Below are 16,304 nucleotides of genomic sequence, written 5' to 3' on the forward strand. Positions count from 1 at the left end.
TAGATGGGTAGTAAGTTATTTTTAAAGAATTAAATGGGCCCAAAGAACAGACAATAGTTTGTAAATTCTCATTGGAAAGTTAATGGTAAGAACAGCCAAGAGCTTATGACAAAGTCTGCCTAGGTGTGATGACATTCCTCAGTCTTCCTTCCTGTGATTTAAGTTTAACCTTCCCTGATTAATAAAATTGTAGGAAATGAATCAAAAGCATCTCTATGGAAAACCTGGTCTCTAGGTAGACAAGGGAACTTCAGAGAACAACCTCATCCAGCCTTTTGCTGAACCCCGAGTGTCTTTAACTGAAAATAATCAGCATACCTAGGTGCCATATTTTGGGGTGACATTCACTGGGCTCCTTCAGTAGACAGCAAATGGGGCAAGAATGAGTTGACTCTGAGCCAATAAGATAAGATTTTATTCAATATTTCAGGGGCAAAGCTGACCTCAAAGCATGAACAAAAATAAGCCAATAAGACATAAGTGGAAATATTGATTGGATTAGAAGATAGGAGGACCCAGATGATAAGGGGCTAGGATGGTAATTAGTTGTGGTGATAGAAGGAATTGTGGGTGAGGTGAGGCGGCATTTTGATAAAAGCCCAGGTTCCTGGCAACTAGCCCCACAGGTCATATAAGCAAGCCCAGGGAGGCTACCTTAATCTAACTAATCTATGGGGACGACTGTGAATTGTTGTTTTGAAATGGAATGCAAGGCCAGGAGCAGTGGCTCATGCCTGTAATCCCAATATTCTAGGAGGCCCAAGTGGGCAGATCACTTGAGGTCAGGAGTTGGAGACCAGCCTGAACAACATATGGAAACCCTGTCTCTAATAAAAATACAAAACTTTGAGGGGTGTGGTGGTGGATGCCTATAATCCCGGCTTACTCAGGAGGCTGAGGCAGGAGAATCACTTGAACCTGGGAGGCAAAGGTTGCAGTGAGCTGAGATGGTGCCACTGCACTCTAGCCCAGGTGACAGAGTGAGACTCTGTCTCAAAAAAGAAAGAGAGAAAGAAGAGAGAGAGAGAGAGAGAGAGAGAAGGAAAGAAAAAGAAAAGACAGAGAGAGTGAGGGAGGGAAGGAAAGGAAAGAAAGAAAGAAAGAAAAAGGAAGAAAGAAAGAGAGGGAGGGATGGGAAGGAAGAAAGAAAGAGAGAGGGAGGGAGGGAAAGAAGGGAAGGAAGAAAGGAAGGAAGGGAATGCAAGCCTTATTTATCTGGTGGCCCAGATAAATAAGGCCACCAGAAAGGTCATAAGAGCAAGGAATAAATAACAATGAACATGTAATTTTACCCATCCTATGAACACCTGAATTCTATCCACTGATCCCTTGAGGGTCCATGGGCCCCAAGAAGAGGTTCCATCTAACCCCCTGCTCTAGATGCAGGCAATGCAAAACCACTCCAAGTCATTCGTTCCAAGACTATGTATTAAAATAAGCCTATTTGTTGAGTGGCATGAGGGTAAAGTTCGTGTCTTGTTTATCTTTGTGTCACTGGTACCCAACTAGCACAAAGCATATGGTAGGGGCACAGTGAACATAGCAGGGATATACATGCAGTGTTCAAATGCTGGCAGGGTGTAAACAGGGTACCAGAATGTGGGCTTTATGTAGGATTAGGGTTAGAGGCATTAGTGGCTGAAAAATGCCAGGAAAATGATAAAATCTGCATAGTGAAAAGGGAGTCAGAGATCTAAAGTCTAGATGAATGCAGAAAACAGAGCCCTCAGGAATAAACTGCTCACCACTCCTTGAGAAATGTGACGTAAATGCAAAATCCTGCACCACATCTAGGACTGAAGAAGCAGATCTTTCACCTTAACATTACCCACTAGTATTCACTGGGAGGGAGAACTCTCTCTGATTTGATGCTCGGCAAGAGTGACTCTCATCTCCAGGATTGCTGGTGGGAGGTCAAGTCTTCCTCCCCAGGAGGCTCCACTTGGATAGACTTGAAAGAGTTCTGTTTGTTCCCAAGTAAGTTCTCTCCATGCACCTGAAGCCTCTGTGCCACAGCCTTCATGCAAATTATGCATATAAGCAAAGAGGCTTCCCACAAAGGGTGTTGTTTCCCTTTCCCAGGCAGAAAGCACATTCTTTCCACACTCTGGTGGCCCCAGGCCCAGAAGGCACACTTCACAACGCCCTCCAACCGTGTGGGGAGAACTGAAGTGGTAATTACCTTAAAAAGTGGTTTTTCCAGGTATTCAGCTGCAGAAAAATAACACACCAGCTCTCTTCCCATGCGTCTCATGGAATTATGTAAATAGACCCAAAGCAAACCAGTTTAAATGATTACAAAATGGATTTCTAAGTGATATCTGTTACCAGGCAAGAATACTAAAAAACATCCTGCTCTTTCTCAGCTGCCAGGATGAAAGGAGAGAATATTTAGTAAAGGATTCTTCTCTAATGAATAATGCCTTCGGGTTAAGAACTTATCTGGCTTTGTCAACTTGATAGAGACAATGGTCTCACCCAAGTCTACAGGGCTGATGTCTTCCTGGAGCTCTGAGGATACTTCTCAACAACTAGATAAGGAAGAAACTAGGTAGCGAGAATGTAAAAGTGACTCAACAAATGGAAGAAAGGTTCTCAAACTTTCGCACACATAAACTCACGTAGAAGCCTGTTCAGATGCAGGTGTCTGCACCCAGCTCTCAGTGATTCTGCTTCCATGGGCCCACATTAGGGCCCAGAAATGTTCAATTTCTCAGCTGATACTGATACTGGTGGTCCAAAGACCACTCTTACTGTGTTGCTTTTGTAGATTGTCCCTCCCTGACATGTACTGGGACTGTCACACTAGGGCCCCTGCCTACTCAACTAGAAGGATGAGCACTGAGCCAGGCTGCTCAATCCCACAAAACCCAAATTCCTCCAAAGGTGGGCTTGGGGGCAATCAGAGCCCACATAGACGTTGGCAAAGAGGTCCTTGGTACTAAGGACTATGTAATTCTGAAGCCACAAGTGTCTTTCTTTGTAGCCCATTGAAAGGAGACTAGGCTGGCGGTGGTGGCTCACACCTGTTACCCAGCACTTTGGGAGTGTAACCGGGTGTCAGGATGGGACAGGGCTCAACTCCCCCACTGATTTGATATGCCCAAGGTTCTTGGGCTCCCTAGCCCCAGAAATGGGGAAGAGGACCCTGGTGTCGCGGTGAGCTTACCGGTCAAGTAAGTATAAGACCCAAAGAGTTTTGCAGAGAGTGATTTATTAGGCAGAGAGAGAAAGAGAGAGAAACAGAGAGAGCTCCCGAAATAGAGAGAAGTAGCGAGATGAAACTCCATCTCAAAAAGAAAAGAAAAGAACAGAGACTATCACAGAACCAATACAGAGAAAAGGAAAGAGAAAGGGAAGGAAGGACAAAGATCTGACAATTTCGTCCAAACCAACCCCTGGATCCAGTCACACCTAAACACTAGTAGACCCAAAGAACTTCGCTGGTGAGTCAAGAAATTCACCACCCCCACCTCCAACCTTTTTAAAATCTGAAACATTTTGAGTTGGTGTTTCTGCTTAGAACAGACAGATTCCTCACTGATATGCATTCCTCTCAGCATCTACAGAAACATCATTAACTTGAGATTTCTGCCAAGGACAGTAGCACTGGGCAAAAAGACACATATGTATCCTGACTCAAGTGCCTGCAATTCTATCAGTGACGTGGTTCTCCAAATCCAGCTTTGTTCCTCCCAGCTCATATCCCACGTAAGTGTCAGGGCCATGATCTTCATCCTTCGAGTTTCAGAATGACTCTCCTAAAAGGAGCACTCCTATTTATCTAGTTTGCGATCCCATATTCACTCAGTCAGACCTGCTACACAACTCCTTAATTCTTCAGCTGGAGAGGAGTGAGATTCCAGGATGCCACAACCCTGTGCTCTAAAGGCAACTTCATCTATTCAGATGGATCTGATTCACCTCACCTTAGAAGGAATACACTGAATTATTTTTCATGCCAGAGCATCCTCCCAGGTAAAATACTTCTAATGTTACCTATACCTGCCAACCCTAGAACCAACTTCCAATATCAAAATACAAAGGCCATCATGTTTCTGATACCCCAGGTCAGTGTTTTCTAGAAAGTTCCATGTGCTGCCTATTATTACTTACAGGGGATATATTGCTAACCCTGTGGTTGTTCTCCAAACTGTAGTCCCTTAGTCTCAACCCCTCTCTCTTGGATTCCCTTAGTGTAATTTCTCGGTATCTTTCTCCTAAAATACTATAACATCATCATCAGTGTTGCTTCCCCTTCTCAAACTCCTTCCACCCTGTTCTTGCCTCTCTGCCCTAGTCAGCTGCTGCTGCTGCTGTTTTTTGTTTTTTTTTTTAATTTAAAGAAAGAGCAAGCTGGAGTACAGTGGCGCAATCACAACTCACTGCAACCTCCAACTCCTTGGCTCAAGCAATCCTCTCACGTCAGCCTCCCAAGGAGCTGAGACTACAGGTGTACATCACAGTGCCAAGCCCATTGTTTAATTTTCTTTTTTTGTAGAGACAGGGTCTTGCTATGTTTCCCAGTGTGTACTCTCTGAAGCCAAACTCCCAGGGTTCCATACCAGCTGTACTCATTTATTACGGAATCTCTTTGGGTTTCAGTTTCTTCATCCATAGAATGGAGATAATGATAGTCAAAGTGAATATTTTATATAGATTTGTGTGTTTTTGAAATGACAATCTTAGTAAAACATTCAACACAGTTCCAGGCACATAGGAAGTATTCCATACACGTTAACCACTACGATTCGTATAGGAATAGCAGAAAAGTCTCATTTTCCTAATCAATTAGCCAAAAAGCAATGTCTTGTTACCTATTTTATTTTATTAATTATTTTTTTAAGAGACAGGATCTCACTCTGTCACCCAAGTTAGAGTACAGTGACATAATCACAGCTCACTGTAGGCTCAAACTCCTAGGCTCAAGCAATTCTTCTGCTCCAGCCTCCCAAGTAGCTGGGACTACAGGTGCATACCACTATGCCTGGCTAATGTTTTAAGTTTTTTAATTTTTTATAGAGATGGGGTCTCACTATGTTGTCCAGCCTGATCTGGAACTCCTGGCTTTAAGTGATTTTCCTGTCTTGGCCTTCGAAAGTGTGGGGATTATAGGCATCTGCCACTGTGCCTACCTAGCCTGTTCAATTATCATACTTCACAAATCGTTGTCATATTTAACTTTTAACATCAGAGTGCTGAATTTTTATCTTGTTCATTCTTTCAACTCAGGTATGTAACCTCATGCCTGATACAATGCAGGTACTCTATAAATGTGTTAAATGAATGAATCAATACCAATAACTACCATTTCATGAGAAGTTATTCTGTGCAAGTACTTTACATGTTTTATGTAATCATCCCAACACACCTGCAAAGTCAGTGCCACTTTCCCATTTGAAAGGTGAGGAAAATTCTACTACAAGGACACGTGCACACGAATGTTCATTGCAGCACTGTTTACAAAAGCAAAGACCTGGAACCAACCCAAATGCCCAACGATGATAGACTGGATAGGGAAAATGTGGTACATATACACCGTGGAATATTACGCAGCCATCAAAAACGATGAGTTCACGTCCTTTGTAGGGACATGGATGAACCTGGAAACCATCATTCTCAGCAAACTGACACAAGAGCAGAAAATCAAACACCGTATATTCTCACTCATAGGCGGGTGTTGAACAATGAGAACACATGGACACAGGGAGGGGAACACTACTCACTGGGGTCCATTGGGGGGAAATGGGGGAGGGATGGGGGGGTGGGGAGGTGGGAAGAGATAGCATGGGGAGAAATGACAGATACAGGTGAGGGGACGGAGACAGCAAACCACACTGCCATGTGTGTACCTATGCAACAATCTTGCATGTTCTTCACATGTACCCCAAAACCTAAAATGCAATAAAAAAAAGAAAAAAATAAAAATAAAAATAAAAGAAAGGTGAGGAAAATTGAGGATCAGAGAGGTTGAGTAACTTGCCCAAATGCAAACAGCTAGCAAATGGAGAAACTTTTCCCACAGCCTCAGATTTTTCCAACCTCTTTTTGACTAATGAACCTCTCTCATAAACAAAAATATATTCTTGTAGGGCCCGGAGTGGTGGCTCATGCCTATAATCCTAGCACTTTGGGAGGCCAAGGCAGGCGGATCATTTGAGGTCAGGAGTTTGAGATCAGCCTGGCCAATGTGGTGAAATCCCACCTCTACTAAAAATACAAAAAAAACTAGCCAGGCATGGTGGCACATGCCTGTAGTCCCAGCTACTCAGGAGGCTGAGGCAGGAGAACTGCTTGAACCCAGGAGATGGAGCCTGCAGTGCGCCGAGATCACGTCAGGGCACTCCAGGCTGGGCAACAGAGTGAGACTCTGTCAAAAAATAGATAAATAAATAAGCAAACAAACAAGTGTAGGCCTTTAGGAACTTCTGAATCATTTCAGCATTGACAAAGAAGCAACTTTTAATAAGAGGTTCTATTATAGCAATGTATTATTATTAAATAGTATTCTGTAAAGATCATGTTACAATCTTTATAACATTAAGACAAATTTTTGACTTGTCCCAGTTTAACATGTGATGTAAAGCTGGCAGATTTAAATTATTTATGAAAGAAAAATGTTTGAGTTTATTTCAAGAAGGAATTTTACTATGTTGCAAGATATTTAAAAAAGACAAAACTCCTTTTATGAACCGATGTTTGAAGTTCTAAATTTTGTGCTTTTTTTAACACATAATTGTTCTAAATGATAAGATGCAAGAAAAGGTTCTGGCTGATATTTGCAAGCACTTTTCTACAAATAACACATTGCAGGTGTGGATAGTCATTATTCTTAATAAATGAAAAGCCAAATTGGATATAATTGTCACTATATTTTCTATTTTTAACATTAGCATTGAAAGATATTTCAGCATACCTTATAAGACTTTTTATCAAATGAATGCAACTTTCAAATCTGGTGAAGGTCAGTCTGACGTAAATTTGCAAGTTGATTATCACATTTTTGTTCCTCATTAACTTGCTTCATTTCAATAGCACTGTTCTCTATACTTCCTGTTGTCAATTCTAGGTCTTACAGGTGTACATTAAGTAATATATGACTGTGATGGAAACAAACTCTCTCAAAGTGACCCCAGAAGTTCCCTCTGGATTGCTTTGGACAAAGATAACTAAGACCAGACTCCTCCTTACTCTAGGTGAAAAGGAAGGGCCATGCCACGGGACCAACGGCGTCTTCCCAACCTTGGCAGAAAGGACTATGACTTGGAGTCCTCAGGGTCTCCAAGTGCGGAGGGCTGGCATTGCCAGGAGAACTCCTGTCAACAGCTAGAGCTCCTTGTGGTCTCTTTATTCCCCCACTCACATGTCTGCCTAAGAAAGAGCAAGCAATAAGGGAATGGGTCCCTCACAAAAGAACGTAAACTTACAAGGCATGTCTAGAACTTTCTGGCTCCATACCCTCTGCACAGGTTTTTTAAACTGGAAATAAAGTGGGCTTATTTTGCAATATAATTTAAAGCCCTTTAGTTAAATTTAGCCCCCAGTGATCTTCTGCAAAAGTCTAAAGTGGTGGGAAGAAGAAGGAAAAGAAGAACAAGACTTGGAGTTGTTCATCTATCTAAGACTTAGGTTTGGGCCAGTGCAATAAGACATGAAACATGTTTGCAGACATAAATATTAGAAAGGAAGAGACAAAATTGTGATTATTTGTATATTATTTCTTTGCATACCTATGAAGTCTAAAGAACATTATAATTTATTTTTAAATAAACCAAAATGATAGATGCAAGGTAAATAAATAAAAATAAATCATATTGCCACTCACCAATTAAAAAGTATATATAAAGAAAAGAGATATTCTATTCCCAAATAATTGAACTGGGGCAAAAAAAAAATTAATAAATTCTACCCCCAAAAAAAAACCCTACCTATAAAACTATATTTCTAGTTATATGTGTAAATAAGCCTTATTAAATGTAGCTACAAATTATACCCCTGGATAAGAAGGCTAAAATTATTATACAATATAAATTTATAACAAAGTAATGTGTAGAGACAATTTAATTATTATTCTTACCACTCTCATAACAAAGGACACTCTCATTATCCTTGGTTTTCAGGGGAGAAAACGGATGCTAATAGATATTAAGTAAGTTACCTAGACAAATGGTTAGCAGTAAGGGCTGGATTAAGTCAGACACCAAAGCTTGTATATTTAAGAACTCTGCCATATTGCCTTCCAAATCCATGTCACGTTCCCACCAGATGTCTTTCCTGGTGCAGAGTTTCATAAAAACTTTTAATCTTGGACAATATAAAAAAAAGAAATGTAATAGGAGATTAACAACTACTTCTGCCAGATGACTGAAATCTATTACAGGGCCAAAATAATTAAAATAGCGTAGTACTCGAGCATGAATGGAAGAAAGGCCCAATGATTGCCAAGATCTAGCTGAGAGTCAGGGTGAAGATGGCCAAACTGCACCATGGGGGGTGGTGGTGCTTCCAGATTGGCAGAACAAAACCCATAGGAGGAACTCATTATGCAGATGGCCTGGCAGGGGAACCAAATTATAGTAAGGCCAAAGACCATGGGCAGAAAAAGGTAGGTGGGAAAATTCAGCTCCTTGCCTCTGATGATACTGAATGAAAATCTCATTTTGTCTGAAATGGCTTGGTCACAGGAATGGCTGAAGTAGCAGGAGCTAAAGCCAGTGGGAGCCAGTGAGTGGGCTGGGTTAAAGGGAAGATGAATGTTCTGAGAGTCACAAAAGAGTGGGAGAATAGGAAGATGCTTGCCTGGAATGCAATACAAGCCAAAGAGGGGCCTTCTGTGGAAAAGCTTTCTTGTATCCCTAGTTGTCTATGTCCCTAAAAGAAAGCAGCTTCATTTCCAGTCACTGCAGTAGACTGAGATCCACCATGGTGCATCAGGGTAGAAAGGAGGGATCATGTTTCAACTTTGGACTTTCTCTTCAAATAAGGTTAATACGACAGTCTTAGAAAGATGCATATGGTAAAAGGAAAGTGTTTATGTTAATTTTTTTTTTTTTTTGAAACGGAGTTTAGCTCTTGTTGCCCAGGCTGGAGTACAATAGTTCTATCTTGGCTAACCACAATCTCCGCCTCCTGGGTTCAAGCGATTCTCCTGCCTCAGCCTCCCGAGTAGCTGGGATTACAGGCATGCACCACCACACCTGGCTAATTTTGTATTTTTTAGTAGAGACAGGGTTTCTCCATGTTGGTCAGGCTGGTCTCGAACGCCCGACCTCAGGTGATCTGCCCACCTCAGCCTTCCAAAGTGCTGGGATTACAGGCATGAGCCACCACGCCCGGCCTTATGTTAAATTTTAGATTCATTTTTTGTGACGGATATTTTTCCATCCTCGTGTAGATTCTCTCTCCCCTTCTCCACCTGGTCAGGACTGCTAAAGGCTAAGCAGTGTAGGTGTTATTACCAGACCCTGAGAGCAAGGCTGGGGATAGGGTAGGGAGAGTGAGGCATTGAGGGTGCAACATTTAAGGAGACTCTGACTCTCAGGGTTGTGCAAGTGCTCCATGCCCAGTCCTGACAGTGAGGTCCTCCTTAAATGTTACTCCCTGGAGGTCTCACTCACCACATTCTTACTGGTTCTACCAGGGGCACCTTCCTTCCGGTAGAAAGTCAGAGACAGGGTCAGCTGTAAAGTCAAGTTGATATAGGGCAGGGAAGCCCCAGAACTGGTGCTTAGCCTGGGAAGATTCCTGGCTTCACTCAGGAAAGAGGTCAAGAGCCAGCCAGTGGTTAGAAGACAGTTGTATTAAAGCAGCAGTGTCACAGCTCGGTTGACTGCTCCTGAAGAGCAGGTCTCCCCCATCTTAAACAGTGTGTGGAGAGTAGCAGCTCAGAGGCAGGTCTGTAGCCATATTAATACCCACTTTTAATTACATGCAAATTAAGAGATTGGTTATTTCAAAATTTCTAGAAAAAGGGTGCCATGGAAAGGGGCAGTAACTTCCAGGTACTGTCTCGGCAATGACAAACTCTCATGGCAGTGGTGGGCGTGTCTCATGGAGAGGTGCTGTTGCTGCCACTTCCCTGTTTCAGCCAGTCTTCAGTCTGGTCCCGAATTGAGTTCCACCTCCTACTTTAAGGTTACTTGTTTCCCTGGTTGGCTGCAGCCTGCTACAGATCAGTGCTGCACCCAAAGCCCTTGCCATACAAAGCTCTGTTACTTTAACTTGTCCCTTAGAGCCTGGAGGTGGTAACTGTTGTCTACTACTAACCCAGATAATTCCGCTGTCCTCTGTGGATCTTCTACAACCACACATCTGTAATTCATCTGTCTTTAAATAAACTTTCTTTGAATAATCTGATTCTGAGTATACCATCTTCTTTCCATCAAGACTTTGATGAGTAAATGTCCCTCACCCAGGCACTGCCATTTGTAGAGTACTATGAATTAAAATTTTATGAAGCCTGTAATTATCTTGTGACTAACCCAACTATACTGCATCGTACCTTTTTACATTAAAAGCATTAATTATGTAAATGGGCACATTTCTTTTTAAGTGCCTCATTTTTGGGGCATGGCTGTTTTGGCCTCAAAAATAATAATAATAATAAAAGTTGTCTTGACCTTTCCTGATGCCTGTTGAGACCATGATGTCGACATAGCAGCAGTGATGGATAATGATTTAGAGAAACGGCTTCAGAATTAGATAGACTTGGATGCAAATCCCAGCTCATCTTCTTCCTTGCTGTGTGACTTTGGCCAAGTCACTTGCTTCAGCAGATGTAGGATGTAGAGGCCGCAGCTGTTGGCTTTTTTTTTTTTTTTTTTTGGTCTTTACAAAATTGGGTATTCCCTCTGAAAATATTTCCCATGCCAGTATCCAAGTTCAACTCCTATCTTGTGATGTGACCCCAATTGAGATGGCACTCCATTACTGTCATAAGGTGCACCAAGTCTTGTCTCTTTACACTGAAGCTCTCAGCTCCTGGGAAAAATCACACACATCTTCAGCTTCCATATTCGTTAGCTCACACCTTTCCTTGCCAACTGACAGCAAGTTGTATGCACCTGAAGGGAGCAGAGTTGGAGACTGACTCCACAGGGGCAAGATGTCTAAAACAACAAAACGTGAGTTATTTTTGCAATGTTTCTTTTTCAGGCCCACCCACTCCCTGTAATATCTGGCTGAAGTGTGAATGCCTGACTCCAGCAGGTATCAGTAACAGATGGAACCACCTAATTATGTCTCTTACATGCAAGTAGAGATAAAGCTGTTAATTGCTAATTGTACAGTTCTCCTATTTCCTACCCCAGGGTGCTGGGGCAGAGACCACTTCCCAACCCCAACTCAAACATGGTCTGTGCTCCTGGCTGAAGGAAAGCATGGAAAGTAGTTGGAGACCTGCATCCCCAAGATTGTCAGCCCTTCTCCAGGGCTAGCAACAAGCAGAGTCTAGCAGTGAGAAGATGCTCTTGGCAGGCTCCATATAGCTGTGCCCTGAGCCCAGGGGGACTCAGCCAATGAAGACTCAGCTAATGAAAGCTCAACATGGAGGTAGCAAAGGGCTGAGCCCCCACCAGCAAGTGACATCTGGTAATTGTTTCCAGTGTGCTCCAGGGTCCACTTAGTTCCCCAGAATCCACATAATACTGACGTCTCTAGGCACCAGCTTGTATGTGGCTCCTCACTGGACACTGAAAAGTGCTGTCATCTGGAATCTTCTCCAGCTTCCAAGCCTCAAGACCATGTCTCATGATGGTCACAGGATTTTAAGCTAATCGGCCTCTCTTTTAGGGACACATCCCTGCCCCATTTCCAGTAGATGTGAGTTGGAGAGGTGGCCCAATCATATACTGCAATGTGACAGAATATTTCATTTCCATAGCCACAGTGATTGGTTTAGGGAAGGTCGGGTGCCACTAATTTGGCCAATCAGAGGCACTCCCGAGACTTGAGCTAAAATTCTTTCGAGGCTGGAGTCTGATGCTTACAGCCCAGATCACCTAAGCTCAAGTGACACTCCAGCCTCAGTTTCCCAAGTAGCTGGGACTACAGATGTGTGCCAACACAATGGCTAATTTCTTACTTTTTTGTAAAGGCAGGATGTCACTATGTTGCCCAGGTTGGTCTAGAATTCCTAGTCTCAAGTGATTTTTCCACCTTGACCTCCCAAAACCTGGGATTATAGGCATGAGCCACCATGCTTGATCTGAAATTCCTGGAAAGGAAGCATTTTTTTTCTTTTTTGAGACGGAATGTCACTCTGTTGTCCAGGCTGAAGTGCAAAGGCACACTCTAGGCTCACTGCAACCTCCGCCTTTTTGGTTCAAGCAATTCTCATGCCTCAGCCTCCTGAGTAGCTGAGATAGCAGGTACATGCCACCATGCCCCGCTATTTTCTGTATTTTAAGTAGAGACAGGGTTTTACCATGTTGGCCAGGCTGGTCTTGAACTCCTGGCCTCAAGCGATCCTCCCTCCTTAGCTTCCCAAAGTGCTGGGATTTCACTCATGAGCCACGATGATCAGTCTGAAATTCTTGGGAAAGACACATTCTTTGGAACTGCTGCACTAGGGATATTGTAAGTTACTAGTGGCCCCCTGCCTTTCTTTTTTCACAGGTATAGCAGATGCCATTGGTGCCCCATGCCGTATCCTCTTGGCCCACCTGAGCTTACCTACAGCTGTGACAGACAGTTTCCAGCCTCAAGCATTTGCATCTCTCCTCTCTGCCTGAAGGCTTTAGCTAGTACCTAGGACCCTTCTCTGCTGCCTTCAAGTGGGGGACAGCTAATGCCCTCAGGTAATTTTCAGCCAATGGGAAATGGAAAACCATAAATAAATTCCCTAGCATCCTTGCCCTTGGCTGAGATGACCCTGAGTATGTAGTCTCTAACAAGATCCCAGTGTGACCTGCCCATGGGGCCACCTGCTCCTCAGTGCACTTTTTACTGATGTTTCTCCCATCTGTCTTATCCTCTCCATCTCCTCAATTGTGCTTCCTGAGATCACCTCCTGTGTTAGTTTTGTCCTTCTGTTGAGATTAGAAATGTGGAAATTTAACTGGAGACATACCTCTGACGACAAAAGGAGAGAGATCTGTAGAAGGCAGGGAAAGGCTCAGCCTCCAATACAGGACTCACACTGCAGCAGAGAGAGGGAAGGAGGGATAACTGGGCAGGAAGAGACACAGACTGCAGCCTAATTCCAAGACAAGTTTGGCCAGGCCAGTGAAGGATTCTTCTCAAAGGCACCTGTCAGAGGAGAACCACATCTTTAGGGACAGGCCTCCCTTAGTGGCCTCACTTGCTGTCATTAGCTGGGTACAGCCTGAGGGAAGTATGGCTTTGATGTAAACATGGTGTCCCAGAAGGGTAAGAGCAGGGCTACCAGTCAATCATGACTTCTGCCACAAAACACCTGAGTGGTTCATTTCATGACCACCACATCTCCCAAATAAACTACTGTACCTTAGGGTCTGCTTTTAGTGGTGATGGTGGTAGTAGGGGAACCCAAACTGAGATGATGAAAGTCCCTGAAAATGAACCATATGTAAAATAAGGCAAAACCAAAGGCCATCGTTTGCATACCTCGATCCACCCATTCCTGATGTCAGTAACCCACTGAATGAAACAGCTAAATAAGCCAAAACAATTTCTTCTTTGGTTTCTTTTGTCTGTTTTTCTCTTTATTGTTGGTACATAATGTAGTTACAGTTGGATATCTGTCCATGAGAACTAAAAGAGTCTATACTAACACAGACACTGTAGCTATCCATTTTTACTAGTGTTGGCCTAAAATTCATTTTGCTTGTTTTGGAATTGTTAAGCCAACCATAGTGAAAATTGACCTCCCTTAGCCTTTGTTATGACCATCCTTGACCCTCTTCCTTCTCCCTGCCCAGAACAGCCAGTATGTCATCCAGCTGGAACTCTTTAAGTATGGTAGAACACATGTTTATCCATTCATGGCTGTATCCCTGACTCTAGATCACTCTGTTTCTCATGTTCCTCATAGCCAGATGGTATTTGTGCACATTAGCTAAAGAAACAAATATGCACTTCCATTTTCAATTTCTGGTCCTCTTGAAGTATGAACCCATTTACTGAGAGCAGCCTTATTATATTATAAGTTCTCTGTTAAATGGGTTTTTTTTTATGGTAATATTAACCCAGTGAGACCGCTCATGCTGACATGAGCACAAAGGTCTTCTCTGAGCCATATCAAGCATATCAAGATGGCTGGAGACCAACATGACTAAGGACAGCAAATCGGGGAGATGCAGCCCAGCCTCAGTGACTGGTTCTAGAAAAACAGATAAATGGGCTGGACATGGTGGCTCACACTTATAATCCCAGCACTTTGAGAGGCCAAGGCAGCCGGATCACCTGAGGTCAGGAGTTCAAGACCATCCTGGCCAACATGGCAAAACCCTGTCTCTACTAAAAATATAAAAATTAGCCAGGCATGGTGGTGTGTGCCTGTAGTCCCAGCTACTCAGGAGGCTGGGGCAGGAGCATTGCTTGACCCCAGGAGGTAAAGGTTGCAATGAGCCGATATTGCACCACTGCACTCTGGCCTGGGCAACAGAGTGAGACTCCACCTCAAAAGAAAGAAAAAAAGAAATATAGAAAAATTGACAGACTTACTTAAAGACCAACAGACATAATCACCCCAGAATCAGCGTAATACTGAGGTCTCTAGGCACCAGCTTGTATGCGGCTCCTGACTGGACACTCAAAAGTGCTGCCATCTGGAATCTTCCTCCATCTTCCGAGCCTTAAGATCATGTCTCATGATGGTCACAGGATTTTAAGCTAATCACTATCTCTTTTAGGAAAACATCCCTGCCCCATTCCCAGTAGATGTAAGTTTCAGAAACACCAACTCTGAAAGAGGGGAGTTTCTTTAGCAAGAATTTTATACATGGCTAACAAAGGACACAACACAAATGCCCCTTCTTTCTTCTTTTGTGTGTAACTTCCACACAGAATCTGTCTCACTGGGTTAATATTACAAAAAAACAAAAACAAAAACAAAAACAAAAACAAACCCATTTAACAGAGAACTGATAATAACAATAAGGCTGCTGTCAGTAAATGGGTTCATACTTCAAGAGGACCAGAAATGGAAAATGGAGGCTCGTATTTTTTTCTTTAGCTAATGTGCACAAATACCATATGGCTATGAGGAATCAGAGTACACTCCTCCTAGTGCCCAGCCAGAATGGGAAGGCAGAAACCACACACACTCTGTACACAATGTCATTCCTCCTTGAGACATGTGTTTTCAAACTTATGTCTGTCTTGAGAAAATAAAGATCACTTATTTTGAGCCATAGTGATTAATTGTTGTGTCCAAATAAGTATTTGTTTGTCTCTTTGTACAGAACTCACTGCCTTCAGGCTCTGTGGTGGGTGGTGAAGAACTGAAATACACAAGCCACGGGGCTTCCCCTTGTCCATGAAACTACAGAAGATGCTGGCTCAGGAGAACTCAGGTGAGAAAGCTGCTGCAGGAGCCAGAAACCTTGGCAAAGACCTTTTCTTTGCAAGTAAGAAAGCTGGTTGGGAAAGAGGACCAACTGTTCCTTCTAAATTCCCAGGGAGTGGAGGATATGTGAGGCCCTGTGATTCATTGGCCAGGAGTATCTGCTCCAGCTGCCAGGCCAGAGTGATCAATCCAAAAGTGCTTCTGAAAATGAGGCCAGACCCGCAATAATGAATCCTGATTGCCTCAGAATTATTGTCGGATTAATTAGCAGCTTTTCGAGTAGCCCATGTGTTCAGGGTCAGTAACAATTTATGGTGAGTCACATTTAAGTAATTTCACTCAAGTCAAACGGCATTTGCTGCACCTACTAAGCACAGAGTTTTAGGCAAACTCAATGCAAGAACAGGGTCTCTTGCTCTGCCATATAAAAGTCATTTACCAATAGGAAAAAAAAAAAACATTTTGTCATTCTGGCCTCAGTTTCCCTATTTATTAAAAAAATGGGGGTGGAATTGACTCAATAGTCTGCCAGTTTTCTCCAATGTCAGTGAGGTGGGAGGTGGGGCTCTACTCCAGAGACAGGGCTTGGACCACAGATTTGATTGAAGACAAGCTTAAAAGCAGCTTTAAATCAGACACACCCAACAGTCTGCTGTGTCAGTTTGCTGTTGCCATGGCAACACCTAGACATTACTGCCCCTTTCCATGGCAATGACCCAATGACCCAAAAGTTAGTGCCCTTTCCCTAGAAATTTCTGCATAAACTGCCCCTTAATCTGCATGCAATTAAAAGTTGGTATAAATATGACTGCAAAAC

At 43.1% G+C, this 16,304-nt stretch overlaps 1 long non-coding RNA gene across 2 annotated transcripts; it reads left to right on the forward strand.

Moving 5' to 3' along the window:
- The first annotated feature begins 1,332 nt into the window (after positions 1-1,332).
- LOC141580703 (uncharacterized) lies at positions 1,333-15,736 on the forward strand. 2 transcript variants are annotated; one of them, XR_012512992.1, is made up of 4 exons: positions 1,333-1,977; positions 3,561-3,978; positions 11,310-11,575; positions 15,384-15,736. It is a non-coding gene; the product is annotated as an uncharacterized LOC141580703 (long non-coding RNA). The 2 variants fall into 2 exon arrangements; XR_012512993.1 differs by having other exon boundaries at positions 3,789-3,978.
- The last annotated feature ends 568 nt before the right edge of the window (positions 15,737-16,304 follow it).

Source organism: Saimiri boliviensis, chromosome 12 (assembly GCF_048565385.1).
Source record: "Saimiri boliviensis isolate mSaiBol1 chromosome 12, mSaiBol1.pri, whole genome shotgun sequence".
NCBI classification, from domain to species: domain Eukaryota; kingdom Metazoa; phylum Chordata; class Mammalia; order Primates; family Cebidae; genus Saimiri; species Saimiri boliviensis.